Source organism: Hylobates moloch, unplaced genomic scaffold, assembly GCF_009828535.3.
Source record: "Hylobates moloch isolate HMO894 unplaced genomic scaffold, HMol_V3 SCAFFOLD_5, whole genome shotgun sequence".
In the NCBI taxonomy this organism is placed as follows: domain Eukaryota; kingdom Metazoa; phylum Chordata; class Mammalia; order Primates; family Hylobatidae; genus Hylobates; species Hylobates moloch.
The window spans coordinates 73,237,553-73,249,771 of NW_026652280.1; the positions used below are offsets into that span (position 1 = coordinate 73,237,553).

Genomic DNA, 12,219 nt, shown 5'->3' on the forward strand with positions numbered 1-12,219 from the left:
GTTGGTATGCTAAGATAAAATAACCTATTACTAAATATAAGCCATAACCCAGACATGAGTAACCAAGATAAAAATGTAAAACACATACAGTTGAAAAAGACACAAAAACACATTTTAATAGCCATTGACCACAGTCTATAAGAAGAAAAAAAGTACACACAAAAAGCATCAAGGATATTATTCAATGTAGAAAAAGAGAAGACAAAGAAAGGGGCAGAGAGATGTGTGACAATTTAAAGACTCTGAAGAAGAGATCTAGAGATCTTTGCTGACATAATGTCAACAAAATGAAAGAGATACAAAACCATATAGAGAAAGGCAATGACAGAAAAATGTAGATTAGAATCAGAAAACCAACTTAAGTGCTCAGTAAATAAATAGAAAAGTAGCTGTGTTCAGGGCTTCAAAGACACATTCCATTTTTTTAAAAAAAATCTGTGATCAAAACCTGAATGCTCATTTTACTTTTAAGTTATACATATATTTTTATATATATGAAATTTATTTCTGTAAAACAGGAGTTTAATAACATGTATACTTCGTGTATACAACGGAGGTATCTGTGTAAAATGAGTAAATTTCCATATGTTTTATATCTAAAAGAAAAATAAGCAGAAACAAAATATAAGCTACATATCAAGATAAATTTTGATGTTAAAGAATGACACAAATAGGTCTTCTTTAACGAGTTTGACTGCAGCAGAGGATACCACTAAAGGAAGAAAAGATGACCACAGACAGCAAAAAGATCTTCAGAAATAAAAATTCAAACTAGATAAAGAGTGCACTTGACATTATATGTCCAAGGCTTTGTCATTGTTTTCAAAATCATTAAAGAATAAATGGCTGGGCATGGTGGCTCATGCCACTTTGGGAGGCTGAGTCAGGCAGATCACAAGGTCAGGAGTTCGAGACCAGCCTGACCAACTTTGTAAAACCCCGTCTCTGCTAAAAAATACAAAAATTAGCCAGGTGTGGTTGCACACACCTGTAATCCCAGCTACTCAGGAGGCTGAGGCAGGAGAATTGCTTGGAGGCATAGGTTGCAGTGAGCCGAGATGGTGCCATTGCACTTCAGCCTTGGAGACAGAGCAAGACTCTGTTTCAAAAATAAATAAATAAATAAATAAATAAATAAATAAATAAATAAATAAATAAATAAGTATAATATTTTGGCATTCAAAAAATTTTCAGATTATGTTGTTTCTCCTTTATACATATTTTTAATATAAATTTTTCATCCCAACCTTGACTCAGCAGCTCAGCTGACTCCCAGCCCCATGACTCACATGCCTATAAAGTTGTGTTGTGAGTTTATGAATTATATTTTAAAATAGAATTCATTTAATTACGAAAATGGAGACATAAAATGAATTTGTATCTCGGTTTTAGTCAAGTAAAATTAGAGTTAAATCAATTAATAAATGATTAACCTGTTCTACAGTATGAAAATCATACCCAGTTGCCTCTTCTAATTCATGATTTTTCTTTATTATTTGATTGACATTATACTCCAGTGATGATATTAACTCAAAAAGTTTTCTTAATTCGTCATTTTTTTCTTCATGCTTAAAAAAAGTGTTTAAAATTATTTTTGTAAAATCTAGAGACCCTCTTTTATCTTAAAAATATTATTTCTCATAAATTGATGGGTAATATGTATTTAGGCAGGGATATAAAGTGCATTTTATAAACCTGATGCCAATAAGGGCAGATTTCAAAAATAGTCACTTTTCTTAAAACTGCTAAAAATGATTCATACTTTCATCATTATATTTTCTGAAATTTAAACTACCAAAAATGTTTGTTACAAACAAGGGTTTTTACACATCAAATACTAAGGGTTAGTAAAAAAAAGTGTAGTTATATTTACATTTTAGTTTTTAAAGATGCTCTAGAAACATTGTCATTAATAGTTTAAGATATTCCAAGTTTTCTTAAATTACATCTTACTAAGACGATTTTTAGAAAACTCTTATCTATTTCCCATTACATTTTTGATCCTCATCTGTCTTCAGGCTGAGCTAAATACTACCATTCTCTGTAGGTATTCATCCACAGGTTTCAGTTTTTCCCTTTCTCTTAACCATTTCTCTTTAAATAAAGTTTCTTTCTATAATAAACAAAAACACAACTTTTGTCTACTTTTTGTGGTTTTTCTATTATCCTGTTTCTCCCCTTCCATTGGACTCTATGACACATGGTCTCATTCAGAAATCTATTTTTCATCACTTATTGTGTTTTTAATACTGAAATCTGATTTTTAATAATTCCAATAAAAAGTCCAAGGGTCATGAAGGACTTTATCTTGCTTTACACAGCAGCAACTGTGAGCAGTGACCAAATGTTCCCTCTGCTTCATTTCTAAATGCAGCAACCTCTGATGCTGACTCCACTTCATTTCTAAATGCAGCAACCTCTGTTCTTCAGCCCTATTCCTTTCCATTTGTTTGCTTGTTTGCTTGTTTTTGAGATGGAGTCCCCCACTGTCACCCAGGCTGGAGTGCAGTGGCATGACCTCAGCTCACCACAACCTCCTCCTTCTGGGTTCAAGTGATTCTCCTGCCTCACCCTCCCAAGTAGCTAGGATTACAGGCGTGTTCTACCATGCCCAGCTAATTTTTCGTATTTTTAGTAGAGATGGGGTTTCACTATGTTGGCCAGACTGATCTTGACCTCCTGACTTCATGATCTGCCTGCCTTGGCTTCCCAAAGTGCTCGGATTACAGGCATGAGCCACCATGCCTGGCTGCTTTCCACTTTTTAAATGCCCTCAGGACTCCTAAAATCTCAAAACTTCGACCTAGATTCCCTGATCTACATTTCCAGCTCTGACCTTTCTCTTGAGGCCTCTTCCTTCTAGTACACCTATTATAGACAACATTCTCAACCATACACTCATACATTGCTACTTGGTTCAGATTACTTTTGTAGACAGTGAGTCTTGTCTATTTTATGTTGGTTCTTATTGATGTTACTTTGAGTATACTGTTATTTTCTAATCTCAAAGGAGAACAGTCTCACCATTACAATATTGACTAGTATACTTGGTCCTTTTTTTCTTTCTTTCTTCTTTTTTGGACCAGTATACTTTGTCCCTTTTTTTCTTTCTTTTTTTTTTTTGTGATGGAGTCACACTGTGTTATCCAGGCTGGAGTGCAGTGGTGCCATGTTGGCTTACTGCAACTTCCACCTCCTGGGTTCAAGTGATTCTCCTGCCTCGGCCTCCCAAGTAGCTGGGACTACAAGTGCACACCAACATGCCTGGCTTTTTTGTATTTTCAGTAGAGACAGGGTTTCACCATGTTGGCCAGTCTGTTTTTGAACTCCTGACCTCAGGTAATCCAACCACCTCAGCCGCCCAAAATGTTGGGATTACAGACGTGAGCCATGGCACCCAGCTCTTTTTTTCTTTTATAATGAAAACTTTCCCATGAGAATCAGATTATCAATTATTTGCCTTTGTTTTCTTTTAAAGAGTTTCCTTTTCCATAGAGATATGGCATGATGAAAGTCTTGTTCTAAAGTTTCTAAAGTTTCTTAAGTTCCTTTCGGGGGACACTCAACTATATCATTGGGAATCTCCAGTCAAGTAGAGATCTCCCTTCTTCCCAATCGAGATTCTTCATCTCAAAATGGTGTCCACCAAATGTCTTAATCCAGATAGTCTCTTGCTTAGAAATTCATGAAATAAGAACCTTCTCGAGAAGTTACAGGTTATTGATTGAGATGGTTTAATGCTGTCCCTTATTATATGTTTTACTCCCAAGGCAGACATCAAAGTGGCTAATAATTCTATGCCTGATGTCTAACTTACTTTTATGGGAATCTATACAAAATGCTTTATTTATGAGACAGAGTCTCGCTCTGTTACCCAGACTGGAGTGCAGTGGCTTGATCACCACTCACTGCAGCCTCAATATTCCAAGCTCAAGCGACCCTCCTACCACAGCCTCCCAATGTGGCTGGGACTACAGATGTGCACCATCATGCCTCAGCTAAGTATTTAATTTTTTTTTTTTTTAAAGACAGGGTCTCACTATATTGCTCTGGCTGATCTCAAACTCCTGAGCTCAAGCAATCCTCCTGCCTCTCAGCCTTCCAAAATGCTAGGATTACTGGCATGAGGCACCTCCCCCAACCAGGTGTTTAACTGGGGACTAACATGAAGCACTTAGAAGAGTACACGGAACATAGTGAGCTACATAAAATATTTGCTATTAGCATAATACTTTTATTGTATATCTTAACAAAATTGTGTATGTTAGGCAGGTGGCATGCCAATGGAAGTAGTCTCCTGTAGCTGCACTGAATCATTCCTCTCACCACTGAGAGTTGCAGCAAATGGGGGGCATATAATTTATAACTTACTTTTCTCTGTGTATGACTCAGTAGGCAATGACTATGTATGTACTACAATGTAAATAGCACCTCCTGGATTGAATAGTACATAACTGACATGACCAGCAGAGACAGGCTGAAGACACTGAGCTGAAAACCCCGGACTCTACTGCTAAATCGAGACTCTTGAATCAGTTCCCTCTGAGCAACTGTTGCTGTGGTGCTGCCTTCACAAGCACTCTGCTGAACACTCAGATTGAGGGGCTGTACTATGGTGCATCAGACAAGCTGCAGCCAGAACTGTTCAGCTGACAAACTGGTAGCAGTCCAGAAACACAATTCTGGCTGCCTAGTGAAAAAAGGCCAATTTAGATTCTTTTTCACAGTGAGAAAAACATAAACATGTGATTGAACGATTCTCCTCTATTAGACTAATTGGTTTAGATTTGATATTTAATTGCTAAAAATACATTTAAACCTTACTGTATCAAGGTCTCAAAAAAGAAATAATTGATATGGTATAAAGTACTTAATTGTATGCTAAAAACTTCTAAGCTAAAATATTTTCAATTTATGCAAGGATAGGTGGCATACATATTATATATTATTCCCACATTTAGCAAATTTATAATGAGACAAAATTATCTTCCACAAAAGAAAGCCATGTAAAATTAAGGACTAAGTTTTTCTGCACAGACTAGACAACAATTGCTAACACATAAGGTCAATGAGAGTCAGAACGGTCAGAGAAAGCTTCATGAAAACAAAAAAATTGTCTGCCAGGTCTGAATGAATGAGGCTGGATGAACAGAAACTGAGAAGGCAGAAAGGATAGCACGAGCAAGACAAGTGCTGAAACCTGCCCAATTAACTCTGAGGATAAAGTCCAATGGCAGGGAAATAAAACACATGTCCATATAATAACCTGTAAGTGAATGTTCACAGCAGCATTTTTCATAATAGCTAAAGAGTGGAAACTAACCTAAAGGTCCATCAGCTGATGAATGAATGGAAAACCAGTATAGCCATGGAATAGAATATCATTTAACTATAAGAAGAAATAAACTACCAATGTGTGCTAAAACATTCATGAATTCGCCAGGCGCGGTGGCTCATGCTTGTAATCCCAGCACTTTGGGAGGCTGAGGCAGGCGGATCACGAGGTCAGGAGATCGAGACCACTGTGAAACCCCGTCTTTACTAAAAATCCAAAAAATTAGCCGGGCGTAGAGGCAGGCACCTGTAGTCCTAGCTATTCGGAGAGGCTGAGGCAGGAGAATGGCGTGAACCCGGGAGGCGGAGCTTGCAGTGAGCCGAGATTGCGCCACTGCACTCCAGCCTGGGCGACTGAGCGAGACTCCGTCTCAAAAAAAAAAAAAAAAAAAAAAAAAAATTCATGAATTCTGAAAACATTATGCTAAGTGAAAAAGCCAGCCACAAAGGACTACATGTTGTCTAACTCTATGTATGTGAAATATGCAGAACAGGCAAACCTATGGAGACAAATGTAGATGGTGGTTGCCTACAACAGGGGCAGGTGAAGGGACATGGAGGAAGGTTGCAGTCATGCCTAGGAGATGTGGCGTTGCTTTTCAGGGTGATGAAAATGCTGTGAATATACTAACAGATACTGAGTTGCACATTTTAAATGGTTGAACTGTCTGATACATGAATTATATCTCAGTGAAACTGTTTTTAAAATCCAATGGCAACATCAAGATAATTTTCTCAGCTCTCAGTTTTTGATGTACATACTATATATCAGATGTAAATATTCCTGCACTTTTATAGTATATTTTAAATAAAAGGTAAATAAAGAAAATGCCTAACTTTTCAAATAGCTTGTAAATTTACATAAAACATGTACACTTCAAAGAAGAGTATAATGGCCTTTCTGTACAAGTTAACATAGAATCTGTGAAATAAATAGACACAGATTCTGTGTCCATTCATAAAAGTGAAAAAATAAGACAATTTTCTGGAACATTCCATTAAACATTGTCCTCTGATTTAATCTGGCCTGCGTCATCATAGCAATACAAAAATTACTTGAAAATACGTTTAACAGGAAAAAAGTCAATTTTCTCTGAGGAATGGTGTATAATTATCAACTTTTCCAAGGATACATATCGTAAGAGTAAAGGTATGCAATCATTTTTCAAAATGGTAGAACAAAAGTCACAATATAAAAAAATAAGTACATTATAAAGATAGTAAAATGGAAATAATTATAATGAAAGTACAAAATCAAGCTTCTGCCAGAATTAGTATCCTAAAACATGTTATATAATTCAACCAGCTACAGAATAACTGTCGACATGTTAAATTCCATACATACTTGACTTTCCACTTGAAATAATTTCTTCTTTGAGGCCTCCGTCTCATCCAAATTAATGTGACAACGTGATGTAGCTTCCAGTGGAGACTCTAACATAGTTAATTTTTTAAGGGAATCAGCCACTTCTTGTTGAAGTTGTCTCACAACCACCTGATAAAATATTTTTGTTACTGATTTTATAAATTGCCTTATTATTAAATTATATTAATAACATTTAACTCTAACATACCTACTTTGAAAGTTATCACCACACACATCAATTCACCTTCTTTTCATCACATGTACACACTTTTATTTATTACTGAATTCAGTGAGGGATGCAGAATGTGTTATCCTCCTGCCAAATTGGTATTCTCTTAATACAACAGATTCATCCCACCATTCAATCATCTTAGAAGCTCAACTCCACCTCAAAGTTCCTAACATATTCAATCACCTGTTCAAATCCTTCCAACAGATTCCTGTCTCAGAATAAAAGTAAAATTCCAATGGCCTTTGAGGCCCTAGGTAAACAGGCCTCTACCTCCCTCTCTGACTTCAAGCTCCTACAACTCCTTCCTGTCATTACTCCATTCCCACTGTACATGAAGCCTGCCACCCCTCTTTAGTCTGAAAATGGGGATCTAATGCCTAACTCATAAATCACAGGCAGCTACAGTATCTTTGTACTGGACAAAGTTATATTCAAATGATAGTCATTGAGCCTTGAAATAAAAATTATGAGCTAATTATTAATAAAAATATTCAAAGTAAATTAATACCAGTGGGAAGACTAAATCAAATATTGTTTTGCTAAAATTTACCATATTTACCCTAAATTATAATTTTATAACAAGTAGGTGCCTTTAAAACATTACGTGGTCATAAAAATACATAATTTGAGACTGATGTATTTTCAGATTTAAGTTAAATTAATACAAATAATAATAAATAGCTATACAACTAAAATATATAAAAAGCTACTTAAAGCAAGATATTACAAGACACAACAATACATTTCAGTTCATCTGGGAAATCTATAATTAAGTGTCGAAGCAAATCACTTAATTCAATTTTAATTTGAAAATATTCATTTCAGGTGTAAACATTTCCATTTATAACTTCATCATGGTCTTAACATGTAACAACATAAAGACATTAAAATTATTATTTCAGCAGTACAGGACTATCTACCTTAAAATATGACTGTGCCTATTAAAATTTCATAGGTGACACCATGTCTTTTCTCAAAGTAAATCATCTCTCACCTCTACCTTTTATTTCCTCGAAACAAGGTATGTTTCTAAGCTGCTATAGTAAACACATTTTTCCTTTTTTTATTAAAAAGCTTTGTTGAAATATATTTACATACTATAGAATGTATCTGTTTTAACATGAAGTTAAAAGATTTTTAGTACATTTACTGAGTTGTGCAGCCATCTCCACAATCCAACTTTAGAGCATTTCCATCACTGCAAGGTCCCTCACGCCCATTAGCAGTCACTATCAGCTTCCAACCCCAGCCCTTGGCAAACATTCATCTACTTTTTGTCTCATGCATTTATCTTTTCTGGATGTTTCATGTAAATGGAATTATACACTACAGTAAACACACTTTTTATCTATTGATTTTTATATTCAACTAGGTTCAACATGTATTCAGAACCAAATGTTTAAATTTTCTTTCTAGAAGTTTGAAAATATTTATCTTCCTTGATACTTACTACTCTTTCTGTTTTCTCTTTCTCATATTGAAAGAGACTTTCTTTTAAATGATCATATTCATTCATTAGCTTCTTATTTTTGTCTTCTAGCAGGAGGTCTTTCTTTCCACTCTCAATAAAGCCTCTTGGGATATTAATTACTATCTCTTTATAATCCTCTTTCTGATGAACATCATCTAGTTGCTGTTCAAGGCACAGATTTTCACGTTGGAGTTCACACATCCTCTCTTCTACACAGTTCCACTTTCCAGTGGATTTACTCACTTTAGCTTCTGCATTTTGATACATCTCTTTCATTTCCTCTATTTGCTGTTGTGTTTGGCTTAGGTCGTTTCATACAGTTTCTAAAGCCAATCACTTTTTTCTGAGAGTATCTCTTGTCTCATGGAACTTATCTTTTAAGGTATTGAATTTAATTTGCATTTTACAAAGTTAGTCAGTAAGAAGCTCATTCTTGAGGGTGGAGCCAAGATGGCCGAATAGGAACAGCTCCGGTCTCCAGCTCCCAGCCCCAGCGACACAGAAGACGGATGATTTCTGCATTTCTGCTTGAGGTACCGGTGTCATCTCACTAGGGAGTGCCTAACAGTGGGTGCAGGACAGTCGGTGAAGCGCACTGTGCGCGAGCCGAAGCAGGGCGAGGCATTGCCTCACTCGGGAAGCGCAAGGGGTCAGGGAGTTCCCTTTCCTAGTCAAAGAAAGGGGAAACAGACGGCACCTGGAATATCGGGTCAGTCCCACCCCAATACTGCGCTTTTCCAACGGGCCTGGAAAACGGCACACTAGGAGATTGTGTCCCGCACCTGGCTCGGAGGGTCCTGTGCCCACGGAGTCTCGCTGATTGCTAGCACAGCAGTCTGAGATCAAGCTGCAAGGCGGCAGCGAGGCTGGGGGAGGGGCGCCCGCCATTGCCCAGGCTTGCTTAGGTAAACAAAGCAGCCAGGAAGCTCGAACTGGGTGGAGCCCACCACAGCTCAAGGAGGCCTGCCTGCCTCTATAGGCTCCACCTCTGGGGGCAGGGCACAGACAAACAAAAACTCAGCAAGAACCTCCACAGACTTAAAGGTCCCTGTCTGACTGACAGCTTTGAACAGAGTAGTGGTTCTCCCAGCACGCAGCTGGAGATCTGAGAACGGACAGACTGCCTCCTAAAGTGGGTCCCTCACCCCTGAGCAGCCTAACTGGGAGGCACCCCCCCAGTAGGGACAGACTGACACCTCATTCAACCGGGTACTCCTCTGAGACAAAACTTTCAGACGAACTATCAGACAGCTGAATTTGTGGTCTCACGAAAATCCGCTGTTCTGCAGCCACCGCTGCTGACACCCAGCCAAACAGGGTCTGGAGTGGACCTCTAGTAAACTCCAACAGACCTGCAGCTGAGGGTCCTGTCTGGTAGAAGGAAAACTAACAAACAGAAAGGACATCCACACCAAAAACCCATCTGTACATCTCCATCATCAAAGACCAAAAGTAGATAAAACCACAAAGATGGGGAAAAAAACAGAACAAAAAAACTGGAAACTCTAAAAAACAGAGCACCTCTCCTCCTCCAAAGGAACGCAGTTCCTCACCAGCAACGGAACAAAGCTGGATGGAGGATGACTTTGATGAGTTGAGAGAAGAAGGCTTCAGACGATCAAACTACTCTGAGCTACGAGAGGAAATTCAAAACAATAGCAAAGAAGTTAAAAACTTTGAAAAAATATTAGAAGAATGGATAACTAGAATAACCAATGGAGAGAAGGGCTTAAAGGAGCTGATGGAGCTGAAAGCCAAGTTTCGAGAACTACGCGAAGACTGCAGAAGCCTCAGTAGCAGATGCGATCAACTGGAAGAAAGGGTATCGCTGATGGAAGATGAAATGAATGAAATGAAGAGAGAAGGGAAGTTTAGAGAAAAAAGAATAAAAAGAAATGAACAAAGCCTCCAAGAAATTTGGGACTATGTGAAAAGACCAAACCTACGTCTGATTGGTGTACCTGAAAATGATGGGGAGAATGGAACCAAGTTGGAAAACACTCTGCAAGATATTATCCAGGAGAACTTCCCCAATCTAGCAAGGCAGGCCAGCATTCAGATTCAGGAAATACAGAGAACGCCACAAAGATACTCCTCGAGAAGGGCAACTCCAAGACACATAATTGTCAGATTCACCAAAGTTGAAATGAAGGAAAAAATGTTAAGGGCAGCCAGAGAGAAAGGTCGGGTTACCCACAAAGGGAAGCCCATCAGACTAACAGCTGATCTCTCAGCAGAAACTCTACAAGCCAGAAGAGAGTGGGGGCCGATATTCAACATTCTTAAAGAAAAGAATTTTCAACCCAGAATTTGCTATCCCGCCAAACTAAGCTTCATAAGTGAAGGAGAAATAAAATACTTTACAGACAAGCAAACGCTGAGTGATTTTGTCACCACCAGGCCTGCCCTAAAAGAGCTCCTGAAGGAAGCACTAAACATGGAAAGGAACAACCGGTACCAGCCACTGCAAAAGCATGCCAAATTGTAAAGACCATCGAGGCTAGGAAGAAACAATAGCAACTAACGAGCAAAATAACCAACTAACATCATAATGACAGGATCAGATTCACACATAACAATATTAACGTTAAATGTAAATGGGCTAAATGCTCCAATCAAAAGACACAGACTGGCAAACTGGATAAGGAGTCAGGACCCATCAGTGTGCTGTATTCAGGAAACCCATCTCACGTGCAGAGACACACATAGACTCAAAATAAAGGGATGGAGGAAGATCTATCAAGCAACTGGAAAACAAAAAAAGGCAGGGGTTGCAATCCTAGTCTCTGATAAAATAGACTTTAAACCAACAAAGATCAAAAGAGACAAAGAAGGCCATTACATAATGGTAAAGGGATCAATTCAACAAGAAGAGCTAACTATCCTAAATATATATGCACCCAACACAGGAGCACCCAGATTCATAAAGCAAGTCCTCAGTGACCTACAAAGGGACTTAAACTCCCACACAATAATAATGGGAGATTTTAACACCCCACTGTCAACATTAGACAGATCAACGAGACAGAAAGTTAACAAGGATATCCAGGAATTGAACTCAGCTCTACATAAAGTGGACCTAATAGACATCTACAGAACTCTCCACCCCAAGTCAACAGAATATACATTTTTTTCAGCACCACACCACACCTATTCCAAAATTGACCACATAGTTGGAAGTAAAGCTCTCCTCAGCAAATGTAAAAGAACAGAAATTACAACAAACTGTCTCTCAGACCACAGTGCAATCAAACTAGAACTCAGGATTAAGAAATTCACTCAAAACCGCTCAACTACATGGAAACTGAACAACCTGCTCCTGAATGACTATTGGGTACATAATGAAATGAAGGCAGAAATAAAGATGTTCTTTGAAACCAACGAGAACAAAGACACAACATACCAGAATCTCTGGGACACATTCAAAGCAGTGTGTAGAGGGAAATTTATAGCACTAAATGCCCACAAGAGAAAGCAGGAAAGATCCAAAATTGACACCCTAACATCACAATTAAAAGAACTAGAAAAGCAAGAGCAAACACATTCAAAAGCTAGCAGAAGGCTAGAAATAACTAAAATCAGAGCAGAACTGAAGGAAATAGAGACACAAAAAACCCTTGAAAAAATTAATGAATCCAGGAGCTGGTTTTTTGAAAAGATCAACAAAATTGATGGACCGCTAGCAAGACTAATAAAGAAGAAAAGAGAGAAGAATCAAATAGATGCAATAAAAAACGAAAAAGGGGATATCACCACCGATCCCACAGAAATACAATCTACCATCAGAGAATACTACAAACACCTCTATGCAAATAA

At 37.9% G+C, this 12,219-nt stretch overlaps 1 pseudogene; it reads right to left on the minus strand.

The window, feature by feature from the left end:
• The window catches only part of LOC116467827 (ankyrin repeat domain-containing protein 18A-like), a 76,548-nt pseudogene that overhangs the window by 20,107 nt on the left and 44,222 nt on the right, over positions 1-12,219 (minus strand).